The sequence below is a fragment of the Callithrix jacchus genome, chromosome 4, assembly GCF_049354715.1.
Source record: "Callithrix jacchus isolate 240 chromosome 4, calJac240_pri, whole genome shotgun sequence".
Taxonomy (NCBI): domain Eukaryota; kingdom Metazoa; phylum Chordata; class Mammalia; order Primates; family Cebidae; genus Callithrix; species Callithrix jacchus.
The window spans coordinates 81,839,631-81,866,398 of NC_133505.1; the positions used below are offsets into that span (position 1 = coordinate 81,839,631).

A 26,768-nucleotide genomic window follows, 5' to 3' on the forward strand; every position below is an offset into this window, starting at 1 on the left:
CAAACTTTATTTTCTTCCTTAGTATCCTTTCCCCAAAATAATTTGCTAAACAATTCATCCTTTTCTTACTAATTTTTAGTGTCATTTCTATTATGTATTAATTGCCCACAGATATAAGTGGGTTGTTTTAGTGTGACGTTCTCCAAAGCCAATCCTTAGCCAAGCATTTGATTACAGATAGTTTATTTGGAATGTAGCTACTGCAAATGAGTATCTCCATTTTTCTAAGAGATAGTTAATTTTTTTCTTTTTTCTATAATTTTTAAAAAGATGTTAAACCGATGGAACGCTTCACTAATTTGTGTGTCATGCTTGTGTAGAGGCCATGCTAATCTTTTTTGTATCATTCCAATTTTAGGCAAGCACTATTTTTTTTCTCTTCCTTTCTCTTTCCTCCTTTTTTCCACTTCCTGCTTAGTTCTTTAGAAATGCAATTATAATTTTTCACCTCTCCTTTACCAGATACTCCCTACAGGGCAAGCTTATCTAACTATATGCTTAGGAGCTCCAGAACAGGACTCTCTTCCACCGGGAGATTGCCTCAAGAGACAACAGTCAATTTGCAACACAAAATATGCCCCCTATGAAACTCTCTCTCACTTTTACAACCTAATTCTGCCTATGAAGGCAGCAGTGGTCAACAGCTTGAGTACCCAGTAGACAAGAAACTGAAGCAAGTTATGTGAACTCCCATCTCTCCCGCACACCTTTCATGCAAAGACTCCTTTTAAAAAGTGCCTGCTTTCTACTCCAAAAGCAAAGCAGTACTCAGCAGGAAGCCAGTACTTATTCCCCTAAACCAGCTTGGGAATAAAAGTCACTTTCTTTATCCCAGACTTGCTGTTATTAACTGGACTCTGCAAATTTGAGCAACTGAACCTGCATTTCATTTATAGTACCATTTTAATCCCAGTGGTAAATTCTTGGAGCCAGAGTAAATATAGGAATTGGTGCACCCAGAGTAAGGAATCCAGGGGTATATATACACCAAACCACTGCAATGCTGATAAATGGAAACAGTTCATAGCACTTGTGATGATATCTGCAGTGTAAATATCCTCACCAGGCAGAATTGCAAACTGCTGAGTGATTTCAACTAGCTTGCAAAGTTCCTGAAATTTTAACAATTGATTCTCTTGAGCTGGAAGAAGCCAGCTCCAGCCCAACACTGAAAACCCAATCAATAGTTATTTGTTGAGGGCTGTTCCTGAAGACTGTTAAGTCTTTGGCACTTGGAGCCATCTGTTTAGGTGGCAAAAAGTCTCCAGTGACAAGGGAAAATCTCCAGGGAAAATAAATGCAGGTGCTGGCAGTTGGAGAACCAGCACATGAGGGGAGACATGGAATGCACAAAGAGTATCAGCTGCATGGACTGGTCTCTGGAATAGAATACAAAATCTTTTGTATCCTCCTCTATTAGAATTTTTAGTATGCCTTAACATTTTTTTTTTAGGGCTTGTTCTTTATTTGTTATTCTTTTTATTTATAGATTCTTTTTCTTCAAATTCTGATTGCATTGGATATATAGATTAATTGGGAGAAAAGTAGGATACCTCTTTAAAATTTTAGTCATCTTGTAACTGAGCCTTTATTATAAAGATCATAAAATGTTTGTTTTACTTTATTTTTGTTTTTCCTTGTTTTCTCACTTCATGTGTGCTTGCTTGCATAGTCATTCAGTAGTCAGTATTTACCAGTAATTGATCAACTTCATATCCTAATTCTGCCGGCTTCCCACAAGATTCATGAACTTGCTTTTCATTTGAAGAACAATGATTTTTAGGTTATGCAGACCTCCTTGATGGTGTACAGAAGTTTGATTAGGCTGAGGGATGCAAATATCTCTGATCATGGGAGGATCCTGCCTTCCCTATACCTACTCTATTCTTTAAAGCCTCTAGTTATGTTCAAAGGCAGGTCAGATTTGAGGGTTTGTCTTTCCTGCTCCCAAGCTTAGGCCAAATCAAATAAACCTTTATCTGCTCCTAAGAGTTGATGTGTCAATGTTTGGCTTACTTACAGTGCATTGAGTATATAAGCCTAAATTTTGGGATTCATTAAGAATCTCATATAGGCTATTATTTATTTGTTCAATTACTCAAATCATTTTATGTTCTGTGGTAAGTTCAATGCTATTTTATATAAAACCTGTAATCATTCATTCATATTTTAACTTCTAGATAATTCATGGGATTTGATGCTATTGTGAATGGTGTCATTTCTATCACACTATCTAGTTAGTTATTGCTGGTATAGATTTTTCTTGTTGACACTATTGAGCTTTCTGTGTACACCTTGTGGTTTAAACCTCGTCTCAAGACCCCTTTATAATCTTAACATTTACTGATGATCTCAAAATTATTAATCCCAAAGATTCTGATGAGCTTTCATTTATGTGTGGTGATATTTATTGTATTAAAAATTAAAATAGGCTGGGCATGGTGGCTCATGCCTATACTCCCAGCACTTTGGGAGGCTGAGGAGGGCAGATCCTGAGGTCAAGAGATTGAGACCATCCTGGCCAACATGGTGAAACCTTGCCTCTACTAAAAATACAAAAATTTGCTGGGTGTGGTGGCATGCACCTGTAGTCCCAGCTAATCGGGAGGCTGAAACAGAATTGCTTGAACCTGGGAGGCAAAGGTTGCGGTGAGCTGAGATTAAGCCACTGCACTCCAGCCTGGGGCGACAGAGCAAGACTCTGTCTCAAAATAATAATAATAATAATAACAACATAGAAAATTTTTAACTATTTAATATGTCATTAGAAGTTAATATAAATAACATTTTACTAATGAAAAATAAGTATATATTTCCAAAATAAAAATACATTAAAAAGAATTGAGTTGTTTTAGCTTTATGCAAAGCCTTTAAGGTTTGACTTAGTAGAAACTGCTAAATTTTTACATATGCTTTTTATTTCAGTCTGTTGCCATGTTATATGGCATACAGCTTCTGAAATCACTGTATAATCATAAGATAATAAAAGTGAAAAGGACAAAAAGAACTTAGTATTATGAAAATAGTCTTGACCTTGTGAACTCTAAAAGGGTCTTAGAAACCCTCAAAATCTTCAGACTACATTTGAGAACTGCTAATGTAGGTGACTTTCTCATTTATAATTATTTACATGTTCAAATATGTTGTCTATTATTTATTTTCTTTATTTTCTGATGTTGACCAAGATTTCTGGTTTTAGGTTGTTCTCCTCAGCTTTGTCAAGGGTTTCCCAATATTAGCACAATGTTCAATTTTTAAATTAATTATTAGCGGCCGGGCGCGGTGGCTCAAGCCTGTAATCCCAGCACTTTGGGAGGCCGAGGCGGGTGGGTCACGAGGTCAACAGATCGAGACCATCTTGGTCAACATGGTGAAACCCCGTCTCTACTAAAATTACAAAAAATTAGCTGGGCACGGTGGTGCCTGCCTGTAATCCCAGCTGCTCGGGAGGCTGAGGCAGGAGAATTGCCTGAACCCAAGAGGCGGAGGTTGCAGTGAGCCGAGATTGTGCCATTGCACTCCAGCCTGGGTAACAAGAGCGAAACTCCGTCTCAAAAAAAAAAAAAAAAAAAAAAAATTAATTATTAGCTTGGCGGTTCTCTAATTCAATAATTTATACTGCAATTATGAAATTAATTTTTTATTCCTGTTTCTTTGGATTTGCGCTATCCTTTTTCCAATTGTGTTATTTGAACTCATAATATTTTATTATTACTATTTTTACTGTTTTGATTTATATGTTTAAAGCTATAAATTTCCTCTTGGTACTGCACTAACAGTGTACTATAAACTTTAATGTAGTGCTTTGTTCATGGGTGACTCGTTAATACATTTATACTTCTCCAGATCAAAGGATTTGTTGTTGTTAGTCACATTTATTTAATTATGGCCAGAGAACACAAACTATATATTCTTAATTGTTAGAAATTTATAGGGATTTGGTTATAGCTTAGGAAATTGAAAGCATATGTATTGTTTATTATTGAGTATAATGTTCTTAATAAGATTTTAATATCTATATTTCTTTTTATACTAAAAACAAAAAGGTTACTTATTACTATTACTACTTAATAGTAGATTAAGTAGTAAGTAATAATAGATTCCCATTACACTGATTCCTCATGACCCATTGTTCCTCTTTCAAGAGTGATTCAATGATAGCAGATGTTACCCTTTGTATGTTGACAGAATATATTTTGCACTACAAAAGAAGAAACACAAGCTTGTGAATTTGGAAGTTTATGTAGAAATTGCTATGCACATACCACTCTCTTCTCTAAAGTAAATAAATTTTCTCTGAGAAGAAAAAAAGTGAAGAATCCTGCCCCTAGTATGCTAGCGCTTGGCACCTGAGAAGAAAAGTTTTATTGCCCTTTGAATGGAAACAGATGGCTCCAGGTCTGACACTTGATATGTGAGAAAGTGGGTCTGGGGAAAGAAAAGAAAATTCTTTTTTTTATATGACATTTCAGTTTTCTTTGCTTAGAAATCCTAGCTATACGGAAACATGAAAATATTCATATTGTGTCTCAGAACTTCTGTAATTCTTTTGTTCAGGCTTATTGTGTTTTGAAAATCTTCTAGATCTTTGCTCATATTTATATTGCTTATGCATTAGACTCAGTTTTTTTTGTAAAAAAATTTCAGCATAATTTTTGGTTTATGCATTTACTCACAGCTTTATTTAAGTTCTTAAAAAAATCAATGTTGAGGCTATGTTGATAGGTGCATATGTGTTTGTGATATTGCATTTTTAAGATCTATTGTTCTTTTACAGATATACCACATCTTTTGTTTTACCTTGTGAATTTCCCTTGGTGAATTCTACTTTGCCTGTTATTAAAGTTTTAATCTGCCTTCTTTTTGTTTTTTATTTGTTTGATACATTTCTTTTCAGTTACTTACATTCAAAATTTCTACATTCATTTAGTTTAAGTCTGCCTCTTACAGAAAACATATGTCCAGATCTTTCTTTTCTTATTTATTTTGTATCAAGCCTCAGATTCCTGTCTTTTAACTGATATATTTAATACAATACATATCATACATACATTTAATACATATAAGTAATACTACATTAGGACTTTTTTTGCCATGTTATTTCATATTAACATTTTCTATTTCTGTATTTCTATTTTGCTTCTTTTTGTCATTTTCTGGCCTCATTGAAAAGGTTGATTATTCTAATATATGAGTTTTTTTAGAAAGTGTCTATTATTAGTTTTCTGGAAACTACCTTAATTTATTAAGATTTATACCTAAATTTACTTTTCTCTATTATTTCTGAAATTGATCAGTATATTTATATTTTGCATAAACAAGGCAATGATTTTAACATGCTCCCCTTTCTAGCTTTCAGTAATCTCTTGCCCTTCCCATCTCTTAACCCTGGCATATTGGTTTTATTTATTTCTTGTTCTGGCAGACTTTGGGGCCCCATTCTGGGTAATGATAGAATGATATAAGTTACTTATTATAGCCCACTTCCAGTATATATTTTAATGATTTCCTGTATTTATTTTTATCTTCTTGTGAAGTTCTGTTTCCCAAAATGTTTTAAAGAAACTTTGTGTGACAAAACTTCAGAGGCATTGAGGATATTTTCATTTACTCTCTTATTAAATGATAGATTTTTTGGTATATAAGTTCTATAAATAGAAATACTTCTGAAAACATTACTGCACTTTTTTTTTCTTAAAGTGTTACTCTTGAGAACCAAATGTAAATCTGATATTTTTTTAATAGGAAGACAGAGGTTCTTTTTTTTTCTTTTATTTTTGTATGTATAAATTTATGGGGTACAAGTATACTTTTATTATATGCATTGATTGCATATTGGAGAAATGAGGGCTTTTAGGGTATCAGTCACTCAAATAGCATACATTTTACCCCTTAAGTTATCTCTCATCATCTATCCTCTTTCTACCTCCTTATTCTTCTGGGTCACCATTGTCTATCATTTCATACTCTACACACTCTATATTCATGTGTATAGATTATTTAGTTACCAACTTTAAAGTGAGAACATGCAGTATTTTTCTTTTTATGTCTGACTTCTGTCACTTGAGATAATGGCCTCCAGTTCTATTCATGTTGCTGCAAAAGACATGCTTATATTTTTTATGATTGAATAATATTTCATTTTGTATATATTACACATTGTCTTCATCCAATTATCTGTTGGTAGACAGTTAGGTGGTTTCCACATGTTTGCTATTGTGAATAATGCTGTGATAAACATACAGATGTAGGTACCTTTTAAATGTAATGAGTTCTTTTCCTTTGGGTAGATAGATATACAGTAGTGGGATTTCTGATAAATGATAGTCCTATTTTTAGTTCTTTGAAACATCTTCATACTGAATGTTTTACTAATTTACATTGCCACCAACAGTGTGTAAGAGTTCCATTTTCTCTGTGTTCTTACCAAAATGTTATTGTCTTTTAAATAATAGCCATGCCAATTGCTGTATGATAATATCTCACTGTGGTTTTAATTCACATTTCTCTGATGATTAGTGAGATTGTTTTTCATATGTTGGCCATTTGTATGTCCTCTTTTGAAATATGTTTATTTATTTATTTATTTATTGTTAAGTATAGACTTTATTTTTTTAAAAAAAGTCTTTTGAGAACTACAAATTACAAAGTAAAAGTATATCACTGTGTAGAAATCTAGTGAATACATTTTGCCTGTGCATGAAAACTTTATCAAAGTTATTCATTTAACAAATTCACCCCATTCACAATATTCAGTTATAATGTTCTTTTAAGGTTACTAATATAATTTATTTCAAATTATATTACATGTTATTCCCTCAAAATGAACTTTTAAACAACAAACTTTTGGCTCATAAGAATGGCACCTTCAAAAGGTTTGTCCACTTTTTAATGAGATTATTTGTTTTGTTGTTGTTGAGTTCCTTGAGTTCTTTTAATTCAGATATTAAATTTTATAAATACGTTATTATGTTATGCCATGTATAGTTTGCAAATATTTTCTACCATTTTGCAGGTTGACTGTTCATTCTTTTGATTATGTATTTTGCTATAGGGAAGCTTTTTAGTTTAATTGGGGCACATTGTCTATTTTTGTTTTTGATGCCTGCGATTTGAGGTCTTTGTCATTAATTCTTTGCCTAGCTCAATGTCCTAAAGAGATTACCTAGCTTTTCTTCTAGTATTTTTATAGTTTCAAGTTTTACAATTAAGTCTTTAACCCATCTTGAGTTGATTTTTTTATATGGTGAGAGATAGGGGTCCAGTTTCCTTCTGCATAGAGCAACCCAAATTTCCCAGCACTATTTCTTGAAAAGGTGTTCTTTTCTAAGAGTAAATTCTTGTTATTTTTTTAAAAGATAAGTTTGTTATAAGTATTTCTGAGTTCTCTATTTCATTCCATTGATCTATAAAGACAGGCTCATTATGTTGCTATGTGTTGGACTTCTTATGCTTGCTTAACGATTTTTTTCCAAAATCTTTTGTTCTATAATTTGGGGAAATTTGCAGTCATATATTGTACAATTTTCATTCTTTTCTATATTTCCTTGTTTTGAGACTCCATTATATGGATAGCGACACTTCCACTAAAGTCTACGTATATTAATGTTTTTGTGATAACAGAATTATTTTATACAATAAATAACTGTCCTCAGTGGGCACAGAAAGCATGATTTAAACTAATAAGTATTAGGAATTTGCCATTTTATTGTGCTGTTAAACCTGTAGGTATTTTTTACTTTTATTTTTGGAGAGGGAGATTCTAAAACCCAGGGAGTTTCTAAAACCAATAAATTTCTATTATATCAATGATATTTGAGAATTGTTTCAAAAATTAGTAAGAAAACATCTCTGATAAAATGCCCAGCTCATTAGATAAACTTAAAAGTCATGGGAAAACCCATGACTTTATTTTTGGAGAGGGAGATTCTAAAACCCAGAGATGTTATGTAATTTGCTCATCTGTCTAACAAAAGTGGGACTAGATTTCAAACCTAAGACATCTGATTTTAAGTCTGTGTTCTTTTAATCCATGTTATTGTCTTTCCTAAATATGTAAAACTAGAAACAAAAATGAAAAGAGTATCAATAAACTTCTATTATATCAATGATATTTGAGAATTGTTTCAAAAATTAGTAAGACAATACCTCTGATAAAATGCTCAGATCATTAGATAAACTTAAAAATCATGGGCAACCCTACCTAATCAAAGCCTCACTGAGTATATCTCACTCTCGATTTATGTATGAGTCCAGGAAATATGTTACCTGATCTTAGAAGCAATATATCAAATATGGCATTAAGTTAAATAAAATGCTTCCTTTTTATAATGGAAAAGTTCATTTTAATTTTTTTAATACAAATCCCATCACATTTTGCTTTATTGATGGGCACGAGTCAGTTTAAAAGTATTACATATTAAAAAATAAGTGTAGCAAAAAGGGAAATAATCCAAACAGTCATATCAAGATCATTGTTTTCACAAAAGCAACATGAGGAATCCCAACGATAAATTAAATGATTCTCAGAAAATAAACAAGAGCTATGAAAATTAGACAATCAAAGGAAATTAAAGCTCCAGTTAGCTGATTGTGTTAGGCTGTGTCTTGCCTTGCTATAAAGAAATACCTGAGGCTAGGTAATTTATAAGAAAAGAGGCTTAGTTGGCTCAAGGCTCTGCAGTCTGTACAGGAAACACAGTGCTGGCATTGGCTTTTAGTGAGGGCCTGAAGGGAGAGCAGATGTCTCACATGGCATGTGTGGGAGAAAGAAAGATTGGGAGATGCCGCACAATTTTAAACAATCAGATCTTGAATGAATTCAGTCAGAGGGGCTGGTGCTAAGCCATTCATGAAGGATATGCCCTCATGATCCCCATACCTCATGCCAGGTCTCACCTCCAGCACTGGGATTACATTTCAACATGAGATTTGGAGAGTACAAATTCACTATATTATTCTCCTCTGGTCCCTGATACATCCTTCTCACATTGCAAAATAGAATTATCTCTTCACAAAGTCCCCCAAAGCCATACTCATTCCAGCATTAACTCAAAAGTCCTAAGTCTCAAGTCCAAAATCTTATTTGGAAATAAGTTTCTCTTATCCATAAGACTAAAATCAAAACAAGTTATTTACTTCCAAGATACAATGGGGGTTCGGGCATTAGGTAGACATTCTCTGTCCAGAAGAAAGAAAATGGCCAAAAGAAAGGGCTGTAGGCACCACACAAGTCTGAAACCCAGCAGAGCAGTCATTAAACCTTAAAGGTCCGAAATGTTCTCCTTTGACTCCATGTCCCACAATCAGGGCACACTGCTGCAAGGGGGTGGATTCCCAAGGTCTCGGGCAGCTCCACCCCTATGTTTTTTCAAGGTTTAGCTCACATAGCTGCTCTCACAGGTTGGAGTTGAGTGGTAGTAGGTTTTCCAGGTGCAGCATGGAAGCTGATGGTAGATATACCATTCTGGGGTCTAGTGGATGATGACTCCCTTCCCACAGCTCCACTAGGTATGTTCCAGTGGGCACTCTCTGCTGGGGCTCCAACCCCATCTTTTTCCTTCACACTGCCCTAGTAGAGGTTTTCTGTGAGGACTTTGTTCCTGTGGCAAGCTTCTGCCTAGGCACCCTATGCTTTTCTGTACATCCTCTGAAATCTCAGTGTAGACTGCCAGGCTTCTTTTACTCTTGTCCTCTGTGCACCTTCATGCTTAACACCACCTTGAAGCCACCAAGGTTCATAGAATGTCCGCCCTTCAAGTGGTGGTCTGAGCTGTATCTGGGCCCCTTTGAGCTCTAGCTAGAGCCATAGAATGGGGGGGATGCAGGGAGCAGCCACCTTATGTGGCACAAGTCTTTGGTGCTCCTGGCCTGGCCTAGGAAACCATTTTGTCCTTCTGGGCCACTGGAACTGTGATGGCAAGGGTTACCTTGAAGATCTCTGAAAATGGCTTGGAGGCCTTTTTTCTATTGTCTTGGCTACAGGCTCATGTCTTTCTTTTAGTTATGGAGATTTCTCTAGCAAGTGGTTACTCTGCAGCCTTCTTGGATTCTTCCCCTGAAAAGGGGCTTTCTTTTCTACCCTGTGTCCAGGCTGCAAATTTTTCAAACTTTAATGTTCTTCTTACCTTTTAATTATAAGCTTCAACTTTAGGTCATTTGTTTGCTCCCACATCTGAGCATTGGATGTTAGAAGCAGACATACCGCATCTTGAACATTTTCCTTCTTAGAAATTTCCTCTGAGAGGCACCTTAAATCATCACTGTAAAGTCCAAACTTCCACAGTTTCCCTACGGCATGAACAGAATGCAGCTAAACTCTTTGCTGAGGCATAACAAACATGAATTTGCTACAGTTTCCGATACATTATTTATTTCCACTTGAGACCTCTTCATCCTGACTTCCCTGTCCACATCACTGTCAGCATTTTGGCCACAACCATGTAACCAGTCTCTCTAAGAAGATCCAAATTTTCCTTGATAGTCGCATCTTCTTCTGACCCTTCCAAACTCTTTCAATCTCTGCCTACTCCAAAATGTCTTCCACATTTGCAGCTATATTTTTATGAGTGTTTTACTCCTGCATTCTATTTTTGTGTGTGTGAGAGGCTATTCATTCCTACATTGCTATAAATACCTGTGGGTGAGAAGTTTTTAAGAAAAGAGGTATAGCTTTCTCATGGCTCTGCAGGCTGTACAGGAAGCATAGCACTGGCATCAGCTTCTGGTGAGGGCCTTAGGAAGCTTCTAATCATGAAGGGGGAGCAGGTGTCTCACATGGGGGGATGGGTAGGAGCAAGAGAGATAGTAGTGCTACACATTTTTAAACAATCAAATCTCATATAAACTTACTCATAACAAAGGGGATGCCACTAAGCCATTCATGAAGGATATGCCCCTATGATTCCAATACCTTCCACCAGGCCTCACCTGCAACACTGGGGATTGCATTTCATCATTAGATTTGGGGAGACTTATATCCAAGCCATATCAATGGTAATGGCTTTTCACCATACAGGATAATAACAGATTAAATAGTGATGAAACATTAGGTTTTCTATGCTAGAACCTCAGAGTTTCAATGCTGCAAAGGACTTTAAAAAGTTTTAATATAATATTTAATATTGATAAGAAGAAATTGATCCTAGGAATGCTAAGTGACTAAATCAAAGGCAACAGAGTGCAGCTGGCCTCATAGGAGTTTAGCAGTGATACTGAGTCTTTTTCGCTGATAGATAATGGTGTGGTAAAGGGCTTTAGAGCCTGCTGGACTTGGGCTTGAAACCTGGTGAGGCTACTTATGGCTATGTGTCTTGGAAAAGTTATTTAACAGGCTTCTCTACATCCATATACTGGGGGTAATAGTACTTAATCTGATAGGGTTACTGTAGATAGAAGCAGACATAATTACGTAAAATATCTGATTCAAAGTAGGCTTTACACCAGTGTTAACTGTCAGAGGTTATTATCAAAACAAATGCTGCTATTTGTTGTAGATTCATTACATTTGAGTTTTATCAAACTAGATTAATATTTTTTTTTCTGTTCTTTAGAATGAATTTTGATATGAGGTTATTTGGATCTACTATCTTACTATTGGTCATGTTTTTCTGTTGAGTGCTTTGAATTAAAATACATATAATTTTGGGGTGTTTTAAGAAAAGGAAAAAAACACTGGGAATATTTGCTCACCAGACAAATTTTTATTCATTTCAAATCTAAGAATAGAATGAGGACCTACTTGCTATTGTATTTGTGAAAGGATATACTGCTACCATCTTGGTAGAATGAAAATGGATGATTTGGCTAAAATACTAATTATAAAAGATAAAAAAGATTACCAAATATTAGAGAAGGACTTCAAATGATGAAAAACCAGATAAAAAAGTACTTTTAATTGAGTAAAATAACTCAAGCCCTTAAATAACTCAGTGATACTACTGAAATATGAAAATATTAATAATGATTATTAACAAAGCTGAAGACAAATAGCTAAGAAAAATAGGTGAAAAAATGGAAATGGTAAATACATGTTAAATTGACAAATTATAAAATACCACGTTCATATAAAGTGGTAGTGGGAATGATGTGAGAGGATGATACGGATTTTTTAATTTTGCTGAAATCTTTTGCTTTCATTTGATTAAAGAAAAAGACAGTATTCAAATTAATGATTTTAAAGAAAGGACTTGGAGAAACACTTATAAATATTAAAATGTAAGTTGTTGGACTAAGAAAAATAGGAAAATTTCAAAAGGGCCAGCTATACACTGCTTTCTGACTCTCAATGAATGTTTAGTACTGTTGGATTTAGGTAATGGATAGATACATATTTTAGCTTGCCTATTCACATATACGATGCATCAGAACCCGAAGAGTCCATTCTGCAGCACTCTTTCAGGGGTTTGGATTTTTTAGACTGGGATAGGACCTGGAAATCTGCATCCTAAAATATTTCTTCAGATAATTTGCAACTAAGTTTGGGAAGTACTGCAACATGTTAAAATATCAATTATGTTAAAACAAATGAATATTGTGCTTCAGTTACATAGAAGAAATTGTTCTAGACTCTTGGAAGCATAGACGATCATTTCCTTGATCATCTTCTCAAAGAATTTGATCTATTAGAAGAGAGTTACCCTAGCAGTCCCATAAGAAAACTACTCTTACATTAGTTAAATATAAGAATAGATTGCTTTCCTTTTGCCTTCATTATTTATCCAGTAGTCATTCAGGAGCAGGTTGCTCAGTTTCCATGTAGTTGTACAGTTTTGCATGAGTTTCTTAGTCCTGAGTTCTAGTTTGATTGCACTGTGGTCTGAGAGACTGGTTGTTAGGATTTCCATTTTCTTGCATTTGTTGAGGAGTGATTTACTTCCAGTTATGTGGTCAGTTTTAGAGTAAGTGTTATGTAGTGCTGAGAAAAAGGTATATTCTGTGGATTTGGGGTAGAGAGTTCTGTAGATGTTAATTAGGTCCGCTTGGTCCAGATCTGAGTTCAAGTCCTGGATATCCTTGTTAATTTTCTGTCTCATTGATCTGTCTAATATTGACAGTGGGATGTTAAAGTCTCCCACTATTATTGTGTGGGAGTCTAAGTCTCTTTGTAGGTCATTAAGAATTTGCTTTATGTATCTGAGTGCTCCTGTATTGGGTACATACATGTTTAGGATCATTAGCTTTTCTTGTTGCAATTGATCCCTTTACCATTATGTAATGCCTTTCTTTGTCTCCTTTGATCTTTGTTGATTTAAAGTCCATTTTGTCAGAAATGAGGACTGCAACCCCTGGTTTTTTTTAACTTTCCATTTGCTTGGTAAATCTTCCTCCATCCCTTTATTTTGAGTTTATATGTGTCTTTGAACGTGAGATGGGTCTCCTGAATACATCACATGGATGGGTCTTGACTTTTTATCCAATTTGCTAGTCTGTGTCTTTTGATTGGGCATTTAGCCCATTTACATTTAAGGTTAATATTGTTATGTTTCAGTCAGATCCTGCCATTTTGATACTAGTTGGTTGTTTTGCCCATTAGTTGATGGTCTTTATCATTTGGTATGTTTTTACAGTGGCTGGTACTGGTTGTTCCTTTCCATGTTTAATGCTTTCTTCAGGAGCTCTTGTAAGGCAGGCCTGGTGGTGATAAACTCTCTCTGCAATTGCTTGTCCATAAAGGATTTTCTTTCTCCTTCACTTATGAAGCTTAGTTTGGCTGGATATGAAATTCTGGGTTGAAAGTTCTTTTCTTTAAGGTTGTTGAATATTGGCCCCCACTCTCTTCTGGCTTGTAGGGTTTCTGCCAAGAGGTCCACTGTGAGTCTGATGGACTTCCCTTTGTGGGTAACCTGACCTTTCTCTCTGGCTGCCTTTAGCATTTTTTCCTTCATTTCCACCCTAGTGAATCTGATGTTTATGTGCCTTGGGAAAAGAGAAGAGTAAGAGGATAACTTTCCTTTTGGAAAGGAGAAGAGTAAGAGAACAAGCTTTCTGATACAGGCTTTGATAAACTGTTAAGTCTTAACAGGATCCATGGGAAGAAGGCTTTCCAGGCATGAACAATAATGTGAGCACCATCAATAAAATCTGCTCAGAGTAGATTTAGAGAAAGGCAAATCATTTTAGTTTAGAATACTTTGATGGCCATATGTTCATCCAGTTAATAAATATTTGTTGAGAGTAAACCAGGAAAAACATACTTATAGTATGAGTAGAGAGAAGTAATTAGATTCACATGATACTCAACTAGAACTTAAAGATTACTTAAATGTAGGCTAGAACTTAATGATTAATTGGATTTGGGCAGGATGCAAATGCAGGAGAGGGGTAAAAGATCACTTGAGATTTCTGGTACAGAATACTGCCTGTGTTATAATAATAGATACTGGTTTTTTGATACCTCTTATAGACACTGAATGTGATCATTTGACTTAGTCTCACTTAAACTTTGTGACAGTGCAGTAAAGTGGGAAATATAACCCCTCTGTTGATACTAGAGATAGTCATATTATTATGAATGGATAAAGGAATTTTTCCATACTTAAACACTTTTTTTCATTTTCTCTCCTATTAAAGCAATCAGGAACAATAAATATATTGATTGATATTCTACTACTATCAATGGGAAATGATACATTCCAATTCATATGGAAAGTAAAAGTATTTTAAATTACATTGCTATAGGTGAGATACTTAATTTTGATAAACAGGTCTCTCACTTTGAGATCTACTATGATTGTGTTTGACTTTTGGCTTAAGACTTCATTAACACTATTTATAATGCTCAGTTTAGTTGCATGCTTTTGGACCAAGTTATTTATCTTAACACAATAATCCCCTAAACCACTTATTATCAGGAGTTAAGAAAACAAATGGAGATATTTTAGGGTGTGCAAATCAAATGTATTTTTCTCTTAATTTTCCCTAAGAGTAGGGGTGAGTTTTTAAATATAATCCCAGGAAGAGCTCATGTTCCCTCTCCAAAAAGTGTGCTTTTATTCACAGAAAGATGTTGAAAATTGAGAAACAGAGTAAAATTAGAAAATCAAAGATTGCTATGAATAAAAATAATGTTCTTTCACAGTTTCTGTTATTTTATTTTTCATTATAATTTAGGGTATTATGAATTTTGTAAAATAATTTGATCAGAATTTCAAAAGAAAAAGGGAACCTAGACGAACTGCCAATTTAAACCTTAATGATCATTTATTGGAAGTTAAGCAGTACAGCCACAGGATGAATACATGTGTAATTATAATAATTCTCAACAATAATATTATGCCAGGGTGTGGTTCCTTAGCACACAGTTCAGTGCTACTCATACTTGCCCCCCAAATTTGATTAGCACATACTCTTGCTTGAAGAAAGAAAATAGTGTCAAAGTCTAGTTTAAGTCTGTAGTCACCAGTAATGAAATAGAAGAAATTTAAATTCTACTGTCTAATGCCCCTGGGGCATGGAGAGATTTATAAGTAAGGCCACATTCTACTCTCACTCAAACATCCCATCTGCCCTGGATTCTGCCAAATTCAGTAGTGACTAAAGACAAGACTGTGTACCTCAGAGTTATTTGAAGTATCCATAAATAAGAGAAGGATTAGAAAAATTTGGAGATACTGTGACTATAATATACAGATCTATAAACAGCCTTGAGCTTGAATTAATGGTATAGTTGACATTTTTGTCATGTTCATAGAGAAGAAACTGCTCACATTAATTTCTTTCCTATTCAACTCCACTCCAGTACAAAGATTAGAGCAATGTCTTGCCAATGATTAAACAAAAGTATGTATCAGACCCATATGAAAATAGTATTATAGATACATTATATAGATACATAGGTAGGTAGGTAGATAGATAGATAGATATAGATAGATAGATAGATAGATAGAGATAAGTAGACAGATCAACTTGTTTCTCCTGGTGGTCAGAAGGTTGGGACAAAAAAATGTGCTTAGTCTTTAGACCTGTATCTTCTCCCATTTCTAGGTTTCCAGTAGTGAGGGGTGACAACCATTGTTAGAATACAGCCAGTGACAATTGTGATTGGCAGTTCGCTCTTGCTTTGGCTCTCTCTAGGGCTGTTATTGGTGTATAGTAATGCTTGTGATTTCTACACATTGATTTTGTATCCTGAGACTTTGCTGAAGTTGCTTATCAGTTTAAGGAGATTTTGGGCTGAGACAATGGGGGTCTTCTAAATTTATAATCATGTCGTCTGCAAATAGACACAATTTGACTTCCTCCTTTTCTAATTGAATATCCTTTGTTTCTTTTTCTTGTTTGATTTCTCTGGTGAGAACTTTGAATACTATATTGAATAGGAATGGTGAGAAAGGGCATCCTTGTCTAGTGCCAGATTTCAAAGGGAATGCTTCCAGTTTTTGCCCATTCAGTATGTTATTGGCTGTGGGTTTGTCATAAATAGCTCTTATTGTTTTGAGATATGTTCCATCCATACCTAGTTATTGAGTTTTTAGCATAAATGCCTGTTGAATTTTGTCAATGGCCTTCTCTGCCATTGACAGAGATAATCACGTAGTTTTTGTCTTTGGTTCTGTTTATGTGGTGGATTACGTTTATAGACTTGTGTATGTTGAAACAGCCTTGCATCCCCAGGATAAAGCCTACTTGATCATGATGGATAAGCTTTTTGATGTGCTGTTGCAATTGGTTTGCACTAACAAAGGATGTAAAGGACCTCTTCAAGGAGAACTACAAACCACTGCTCAAGGAAATCAGAGAGGACACAAACGATGGAAAAACGTTCCATGCTCATGGTTAAGAAGAATGAATATTGTGAAAATGGCCATACTGCCCAACATAATTTATAGATTCAATACTATCCCCATCAAGCTACCTATGACCCTCTTCACAGAACTGGAAAAAAACCATCTTAAAATTCATATGGAACCAAAAGAGAGCCCACATAGCCAAGACAATCCTAAGCAAAAAGAACAAAGCTGGAGGCATCATGCTACCTGACTTCAAACTACTACAAGGCTACAGTAATCAAAACAGCATGGTACTGGTATCAAACAGAGATATAGACGAATGGAACAGAATAGAGGCCTTGGAGACAACACCGCACATCTACAACCATCTGATCTTTGACAAACCTGAGAAAAACAAGCAATGGGGAAATGATTCCCTGTTTAATAAATGGTGTTTGGAAAACTGGCTAGCCATGTGCAGAAAGCAGAAACTGGACCCCTTCCTGACACTTTACACTAAAATTAACTCCAGGTGGATTAATGACTTAAACATAAGATATAACACCATAAGAACCCTAGAAGAAAGCCTAGGCAAAGCCATTCAGGACATAGACATAGGCAAGGACATCATGACTAAAACACCAAAAGCATTGGCAATGAAAGCCAAAATAGACAAATGGGATCTAATGAAACACCAGAGCTTCTTCTGCACAGCAAAATAAACAATCAGTAGGGTGAACTGGGAACCAACAGAATGGGAAAAAGTTTTTGCAATCTACCCATCTAATAAAGGGCTAATATCCAGACTCTACAAAGAACTAAAACAGATTTACAATAAAAAAGCAAACAAACCTTTTCTAAAGTAGGCAGAAGACATGAACAGACTCTTTTGAAAACAAGACATATATAAGGCCAACAAACATATGAAAAAATGCTCATCATCATTGGTCATTAGAGAGATGCAAATCAAAACCACATTGAGATACCATCTCACACCAGTTAGAATGGTGATCATTAAAAAATCTGGAGACAACAGATGCTGGAGAGGATGTGGAGAAATAGGAACACTTTTACACTATTGGTGGGAATGTAAATTAGTTCAACCATTGTGGAAGACAGTGTGGCCATTCCTCAAGGATCTAGAAATAGAAATTCCATTTGACCCAGCAATCCCATTACTGGTTGTATATCCAAAGGATTACAAATCATTCTGTTATAAAGACATATGCACATGTATGTTCATTACAGCACTGTTTACAATAGCAAAGACCTGGAACCAACCCAAGTGCCCACTGATGATAGACTGGACAAGGAAAATGTGGCACATATACACCATGGAATACTATGCTGCCATAAAAAAACAATGAGTATGCATCCTTTGTAGGGACATGAATGAATCTGGAAACCATCATTCTCAGCAAACTGACACAAGAACAGAAAATCAAACACTGCATGTACTCACTCATACATGGGTGTTGAACAATGAGAACACATGGACACAGGGAGGGCAGTATCACACACTGGGGTCTGTTGAGGGGGTACAGGGGAGGGACAGTGGGGGTAGGGAGGTTGGGGTGGGATAACATAGGGAGAAATGCCAGATACAGGTTACTGGGGGATGGAGGTGGTTGTGACATGGTAAAAAGCCCCATAAAACTGTTGGGGTTGTAGGTAACAAAGTCCTAGATCAGGGTCTACGAGAGCTCTTTGTCAGGCTGGAATGGAAAACTGGTAACTGCCTATTCTGTCAGAAAAGTGTCCAATGTTGTTATGGGCAGTACCCGGTGGTGTATCACAGGGAGGCATACTGACATCACAATTGTTGGGAATTTGGGTGCCATAAACCACTAATGACAGATTGGCAACTCTTTTGCTCACTCTACAAATTGTGGTGGGTGCAAAATACACACCCAGTTGATCTATTAGTTCATTTCTTTTGCCACATCCCCACTTTTCCACGGGCTTTGGATAGGAGAGCCTATAGACAAGAGGATTATGCCCAAGCAGCACTAAACCTCCATAGAGCTTATTCTCACCAGTTGTGGTTTGCGGAGAGACCGCCACCTTATCCTGGCCCTTACCCCTGTCCCTTTGGATAGGACTAGAGACAGACCCACCAATTCAATTGTCTAGTCCTTGCAAGACCTAGCTGCAGAAACCCTACTAAAACCTGCTTTAGAGAGGGAAAAATTTGAATTGGAGGCTCTCCAAAATTGGTTATGCCAAAGAAAGAAAAAGTAAAAAAAGAGAGGAGAGAGGAGAGAAGACGGAGAACAGAGAGAAAGAGAGAGGAGACAGAGAACAGAGAGAAAGAGAGAAGAGGGGAAGAAGAGAGAGGTGAGAGAACAAGAAAGTAAGAGAGGGAAAGAAGAAAGAGGAGAGAGGAGACAGAGAGACAAAGAGAAGAGAGCAAGGAGAGAGAGATAGGGAGACAGGAATTTAATGCTTTTCAGGGTCCCTGTGTCAAAGTGACCAAAAGCTTCAGGGGCAAGGAACTCGCAGTCAGCTTAGAGCTCAGTTTTTAAACTGACACAAAAAGTGTTCTTTTTTCCCCTTCTCTGCCGGCAGCCAGCCCCACCTGGCTTTCAAGAAGGCCACACTGCCTCATTGTGCAGTATTTGCATCTAAAAACTGGCTTTAAGAACAGCTTTCTAACTCTTTGTAATGCAAGTTGCTTGTTAGCACAGTAGTTAAAACGTAGCCCCCGCCCCCCAAAACTAGCAAGATTGTTAGTTCAAATCCTCAGTGAAGCCAGTCTTAAATTAGTAAAATCTCTTAGGGAAAAATTTAAAAACTGAAAGAAAAATCCAATAGGGTCATTAGCTCCCGGCCTTGTGCACCTCTCCAATGCACGATGGCCAACTTCGAAGTTAGGTTTTCAGTTCAATATGGTGTAAAATTAACCCCTGGAGAACTCTGCTTTTTATCTAAACTAGAATAGTCATCCTTTAGAATTAGGTGGCCTGACACTGAGACCTAAGACTAAAAAATTTACCCAGGCTGTATGGAAAATGGTCACAGAAACTCCTGGACACCCTGACCAGTTTCTGTACATTAACCTATGGTTAGATTTAGTCCAACAATCCCACCATGGCTGAAACGTTGCATAAAACAGGCTAGACTTCAGGTCACGTTAGCCGGCCCAAAGAAAGCCCCTTCTGGGCCAGCCATTCTCCCCGCCCCAGCGGAAGATCAGGAATTACCTCCACCCTACTGAATGCCCTCTGAACCAGGGCCTCAGTATCCCCTCAGTACTAGTAATCAAACCTTGTTCCCCCTGCACACCCGCAGCGGGGCCCCACACCCACTGGCGGTCCTTCCTCTCCAAGAGGTGCCCCCAACAGGAGAGACAATCAGGGTCGCCAATTCTTTGTTCACATCCCTTTCTTGTCAAGGGACTTATATAACTGGAAGGTGATAGAAATTAAAGAGAGGGCCAAAACACCAAGTGATGACACAAGCTTTATTAAGAGCAAGGAAATATCTGCCAGACTGCACCCAAAATTGACAAGCAGCACCTGTGGCATTGCAAAGGGAATTTTTACGGCCTGCAAGCCGGCAGATGCCTCCAGTGTGAGGGGCTGTGAAGGAGGGGAGGGGCTTTGGAATTGCTGAGTTTAATAGTTCCTGGGAGGGCTGGGGAACTGCTAACCTGGCGAGTGGGGGAGGGTTAGAAACCTTGTGAGATGGAAAGTTCCCCGGGAGGGGGTCGTGCTGGGAGGCTGGGGATCTTAAGGCAGTGGCAGGGCTTTACAGTAGAGTAAGTTCTGTCAAAAAGTTCAACATCCCCCGTTCTCTGAGAAGCCCCAGGCTTTGACAGGGCTCTTAAAATCTGTACTGCAGACTCATCACCCCACTTGGAATGACTGCCAACAATTATTACTGAGTTTGTTCACCACAGAGGAGAGGAGTAGAATTAGACAAGAAGCCCATAAAGCAATACTTGGGACCGGGGGGAGGATCAAAAGATGCCAGGAACAAATTAATGAAATTTTCCCTTCCACCAGGCCCCAATGGGACCCAAAAACCCCAGTGGGCATGCAGGCTTTGAACAATTTTCACCGGTACTTGTTAGAGGGGGTTACGGGGGCAGCCCAAAAACTTACCAACCTCTCCAAGGTAGGGATCGTGACCCAGGGTCCACAGGCGTCCCCATCTGCTTTCCTTGAGTGCCTACAGGATGCTTATCACACCTACACTCCTGTTGACCCTGAGGCCCCGGAGAATCAGCGGGCCATCAATCTGGCTTTCGTTTCCCAGTCTGTCCCAGACATCAAAAGAAAAATTTCAAAAATTAAAGGGGTTCCAGAAAATAAATTTAGCTCAGCTGTTAGATTGCCCAAAAAGTTTTTAACAATAGGGATACCTTAGAGGCCAAGCAAGATAAGGGAGTTACTAACGCAGTGATAACAACACTCCAGGAAACCCGAGTTAACTCACGGGGACCAGAAATCCAGCAGAGAGGCTGCAGCAAGGTTTTAAAAATTCCCCCACTTTGTTTAATGAGATGCTGAGCCAAGACCTTGCTGCTTTCTGAGCTGAGTTCCCAGAATGTACCCTGCTCCAATATGTGGATGACTTACTCTTGGCCACAAAAACCCAGGAGGACTGTAAAGAGACCACCCAGTCATTACTAAGGACCCTACAGACTTTGGAGTACTGGGTCTCAGCTAAAAAGGCCCAACTCTGCCAGCTGAAAGTTACTTACCTGGACTATGTTATAGAGAAGGGCAACCGGGCACTGGCACCCAGCTGAATCCAAGCAGTGCTGCAAATACCCACCCCCACCACGAAATGCCAAGTTCGAGAATTCCTTGAGACAGTAGGGTACTACAGGCTATGGATTTTGGGATTTGCTGAGATAGCCCCTGTATGCCTGCACTGGAGGAAATCAGCCCTTGACATGGACAGAGATAGAGCAACGGGCTATTGACAAGCTCAAGACTGCCCTGACTGCAGCCCCAGCCTTGGCCTTGCCAGACATCTTTAAACCCTTCCAGTTGTTTGTGCATGAAAAACAGGGAGTCACTAAGAGGGTGCTCACCCAAACTCTGGGACCCTGGTCCCAGCCAGTCGCCTACCTCTCAAAAAAAAAAAAAAACTTGATCCTGTAGCCTCCAGATGGCTGGCTTGCCTAAGAGCGGTAGTGGCCACAGCCCTATTAGTCCAGGAGGCAGGCAAGCTAACTTTGAGGCAGGAGTTAAACCTAGTAGCTCCCCATGCGATGGAGTCACTACTTTTGGACCAGCCCCTCATAAAGTTTTTAAAGGCCACAGTTTTAAACCCCGCCAAATTGCTACCTGACGGCGAGCCAGAGGAGCCCATACATGACTGCCAACAAACTACAGATGTCCTCCATGCTGCGTGACCGGATCTCACCGACATCCCCCTGCAGAACCCAGAAGAGGTACTGTTCACAGATGGCAGCAGTTTCATGGTCAACAGAGTCAGGTATGCCGGGGCAGCTGTGGTCACTCTAGAGCGGGTTATCTGGGCCCAAGCTCTCCCACACAGGACCTCAGCCCAGAAGGCAGAACTCATAGCTCTGATAAAGGCCTTGGACTGGGCAGAGGGAAAAACTGTCAATATCTACACTGATAGTCGTTATGCCTTTGCTACAGCCCATGTACATAGGGCCATTTTAAAGAAAGAGGATTGCTTACCTCAGAAGGAAAAATCTTCAAAAACAAAGAAGAAATCCTAGCCCTGCTAAAAGCTATATGGAAGCCCAAGGCAGTGGCATTAATACACTGCAAAGGACACAAGAAGGGAGATTCACCAGAGGCAAGGGGAAATACAGCAGCTGACCTGCAAGCCAGACAGGCAGCCTTGGGGCCAGTAAAACCTCTGACTCTTCTTCTGACTCAGCCAGCCCCAAACCTGCCTCCTACCCCAATGTACTCGCCTGAGGAAGAAAACTTTGCTAGAGAACAGAGGGGACGACAAGATTCCACAGGATGGTGGATTCTACCGGACATAAGGATTGTGCTCCCCGAGGCTTTAGGACGGACTCTAGTTAAGGACACACCAGGCCACTAAGGACAAACAAAACTCACTGAGCTGTTGAGGGCCAGATACTACATTCCACATTTACATGAGATTGTTAGGGAAACTACTATTCATTGTAATGTAAGCGACAGGGTAAATCCAGAAGACAGTAAAACTAGTCAGGCAGGAATAAGACTTAGGGGTACTAGCCCATGGGAACACTAGGAGGTAGATTTTACTGAAATAAAGCCACCAGCGTGCGGCTGTAAATACCTCCTTGTGTTTGTAGACACTTTTTCTAGATAGGTTGAGGCTTTTCCTACTAGGTCAGAAACCACACTGGTAGTAACAAAAAGATTGTTACAGGACCTGGTTCCTCAGTTCGCCTTGCCCCTGACACTGGGATCAGATAATGGTCCTGCCTTTACAGCACAGGTTTCACAGGGCCTGGCCAAGGCCCTGGGCATATCCTGGAAGCTACACTGTGCCTATCGCCCCCAGAGTTCAGGTCAGGTTGAAAGGATGAACCGGACCATAAAGGAGACTTTAACAAAATTCATTCTGGAAACCGGTGAAAACTGGGTCAACCTGCTTCCTTTTGTCCTCCGCCATATCCGATGCACACCCTATCAAAAAGTCTTCTCCCCTTTTGAAATCATGTTTGGTAGGCCCCCTCCCTTACTCCCCAGACCCGCAGATACCGTGCATGCTGAAGTCCATAACCAAACACTCCTTAAGTCCTTAGAGGCACTCCAGTCTGTTCAGTCCCAGGTGCACTCGCTCATCAGAGGAGCTCAACCTACCCCAGGGGACCTCACTGACCAGCCGGTACACCTCTTTCAGCTGGGAGACGAAGTCCTGGTAAAGAGATTCATCGCCTCCAGCCTGACTCCTCACTGGAAGGGACCCTACAACAGGATTCTGGTCACCCCCATGGCCATCAAGGTGGACAGACTGACTGCCTGGATTCAGCACTCACATGTCAAGACTGCCCCCCACCCCTGGACACACAATGGAGAGTGACCTCAGCTTCAGCAGACCACCTAAAGCTAAGACTTTCATGCTGTTCACAGTCGTCATCCTAATCTTAATTCCTGTACCCACCCCCCGAAAGGAACCCCCCCCTTAATGCCCACTTATTATCAATGGGTCATCACGGAAGGCTTAACAGGACAATTTGTTAGTACTGTACTCAGGGCTGGAACCACCCTTGTCAATTTAACCATAAAGTACATCCCCATAGAGCCCATAACCTTCTCCCTAGACCTCTGCACTCTCTTGAGTAAAAGCCTAAATATAAAAATATCGACAAAGAGATGGGGGCGGGGAAATATGGTGAAAGCAAAGGAAATGGGGTGTGGTAACGTAGAGGCCAAAAAACAACTGCAGACTATGGGGCTATATCTATGCCCAGGGTCCACCCCACGAAAGAGGTGGAATTGTGGAAACTTAGAGGAGTTCTTCTGCCCCACTGGGGCTGTGAGACTATCTCCACTATATCAGGATATGCTACAAACAAAGACTCTTTTATTTCTTTCACCCGAGACTCTCCCCCAAACCCTTGCTACACTGGTTCTTGTAACCCACTCAAAATAACAGTCCTGTATCCAGATAGGAGATGGACAACAGGGCATACCTAGGGTCTCTGGGTATATATGAGTGGGTAGGACAAGGAAAACATCTTTACCATCCAGCATAAAAAATGTTTTCCTGGTCCCCTTGGCTCACTTCCCTCCTCACCGGCCTGGTAGGACATCTGGCCCTACTCTTACTGGGTCTCATGTTCGGCCCCTGCCTCCTAAACCAACTGCTCAAGTTCATAAAATCTAGGGTAGACTCCATAAAATTAATAATATTAAGATCTCAATATGAGTGCTTAGAACAAACAAACAATACTAACCAGTTAGAGGAATCAATGATTTAATTCCTGTAAATAAAACAAGGGGGGAATGTGACATGGTAAAAAGCCCGTAAAACTGCACACCTCAAACATACCTCAGCTTTCTGTTGAAACTGCTCTCTGTAACCCAAATGTGAATAAGTAATTAAGGACTGTGATCCCCACACTACCCAGACAATGTGTAAACCAATGCTAATCTTAGCTTCTGTGAACCACTTAAGTAATAATCAGAATGTCAAATAGTCCCCTGGCCCTTGGAATGTCCGGAAGCCCCTCACCCTCATCTCCGCCCAGAAAGTGATTTGCAGAATCCACTAGCCCTCGGAATGTCTGAAGCCCCTCACTCCCACTCCCAAGGTGGTTTTATGGGTATATAAAGGTCTTGTCACCCTTCTTTCTCTGCCACGAGTTGGACAGACGTGAGTCCTCCGTGGTCACCGGCAATAAACCCTGCAATTTGGCATACTTTTGTCTTGGTGTTGACTTTCTATGCTCGGTTCGGTGTAACACAGCAAACCACCTTGCCATGTATGTACCTATGCAACAATCCTGCAGGTTCTGCACATGTACCCCAGAACCTAAAGTGCATTAAAATATATAGATATATATGAAAGAAAGAAAGAAAGAATTTCAAAATGCAACTCTACTCACTACTACCCAGCATTCCTGATGCTCCTTGCTATACTTATTACCTACTAAATACTAGCAATTTACATATCATGTTTGTCTCCCTCCTCCTCCTTTGGAATGTTAATTCATAGAGAAATCTTCATTGTATTGACTGAAATAAAGCACCTAGTATCTGATACATTATATAAAAAAGGAAGAGTACAGCCAGTGGAAAGTATGTTGGGGCCAGATGAGGTCTCAGGCCTGCAGTTAAAACCCTGGGTAATTAATTACTCAATCCATTCCAATGAGACTAAAAGACATACTGCCAATGACAAGACAACATGATTTTCTATTATAGAACAAAGGAATGTAAAATGAAAGCCAAGTGCAACAGGTAATTCATTACCAATGTAGTTAACACTGATTAATACACAAAGGCCATTTGTAGTTGTGCTTTCAGTCCTCATAATCCCTTTACCACCAGGTTAATATTGTCTTCTTGCTTACTATTCTTAGTGAGAATCAGAAGCCAAAACTCTTTTGGGTCCCAGCTATTTTGAGGTCTTACTAATAGCCATCTTCCTAGAGTAGAATGGTTTGAATCATCTCTCCCATCGAGCAAAACGTACTGCCTATTTCCCTGCACACCACCATTCTGGCTGTCTCTGTACAACACCCACTTTACCTTTAAGCTTAACCTAAGCCCCAACTTCCTGCTCTTTGTTGGCCTACCTTTTCTATTATAGTGGTTATTAGGTCTGTTTATGAATCGTCCAATTTGCCTCTCCTTACAGAAACATGGTAGAATTGCACTTCACCAGTGATTTTAAATTAAGTATGGTCACTAACTTACCTTGGGCAAATAAATGTTAAAGAGAAGTATCATGTGCCATTTCCATGTGGAAGCCTTAAGAGCCAGTGCATACTTTACCACAATCACTTTTTCTGCTTCAGAGACCATGGAAATAGGAGTTGATAGCAAATGTTTGTTGGCAGCATCTTTGAATAAACACAAAGAGCAGGGCCTTCTTTCAAATATGCAGTGCACATGAGGCATTAGACCATTGAAAATTTGAACTTGTTTATTATTGCAGCATAACTTAGCTTATTCTGACTCGCTTTATAATTAGAACTTGACAATTTTCTATTCAACTTGACTGTTTCACCAGCTAAAACTGGTGAATAATTTTGAAGGTTGATTTTTGAAAGCCTGTTTTTATTGTAATACAGAATACTTCCATTAAATAATCACAGGAAACAAATTTTATCTTTATTTTTACATGATGGAAAATCTTTTTTTTTTGCTTTTCTTTATAATTTGTCCCCTACATTTCAAGGTCCAGTTATCTAAATAATATAAATGATATCTCCACAAAAAGTATATGTTTATAATGCTAGTGAAAATAGCAATTGAGCTGGGCACAATGGTGCATACCAGTAGTTCCAGCTACTCAGGAGGCTGAGTTGGAAAGATTGCTTGAGCCCAGTAATATAAATTGCCCAGACAGTTTGAGTCCAGCATGAGCAGTATAGTGGGACTCTGTCCCTGAAACAGCAAC

The 26,768-nt window shown here is 38.5% G+C and overlaps 1 long non-coding RNA gene and 1 pseudogene across 1 annotated transcript in view; both read right to left on the reverse strand.

Annotated features, from left to right (window-relative positions):
• Positions 1 to 275: 275 nt before the first annotated feature.
• On the reverse strand, positions 276 to 375 carry LOC118153306 (U6 spliceosomal RNA; annotated as a pseudogene).
• Positions 376 to 4,100: 3,725 nt separating this feature from the next.
• The window catches only part of LOC118152893 (uncharacterized), a 45,896-nt gene continuing 23,228 nt past the window's right edge, over positions 4,101 to 26,768 (reverse strand). The window contains exon 5 of the long non-coding RNA XR_004741881.3: positions 4,101 to 26,208. This is a non-coding gene — a long non-coding RNA (uncharacterized LOC118152893). The remainder of the gene's footprint in view (positions 26,209 to 26,768) is intronic.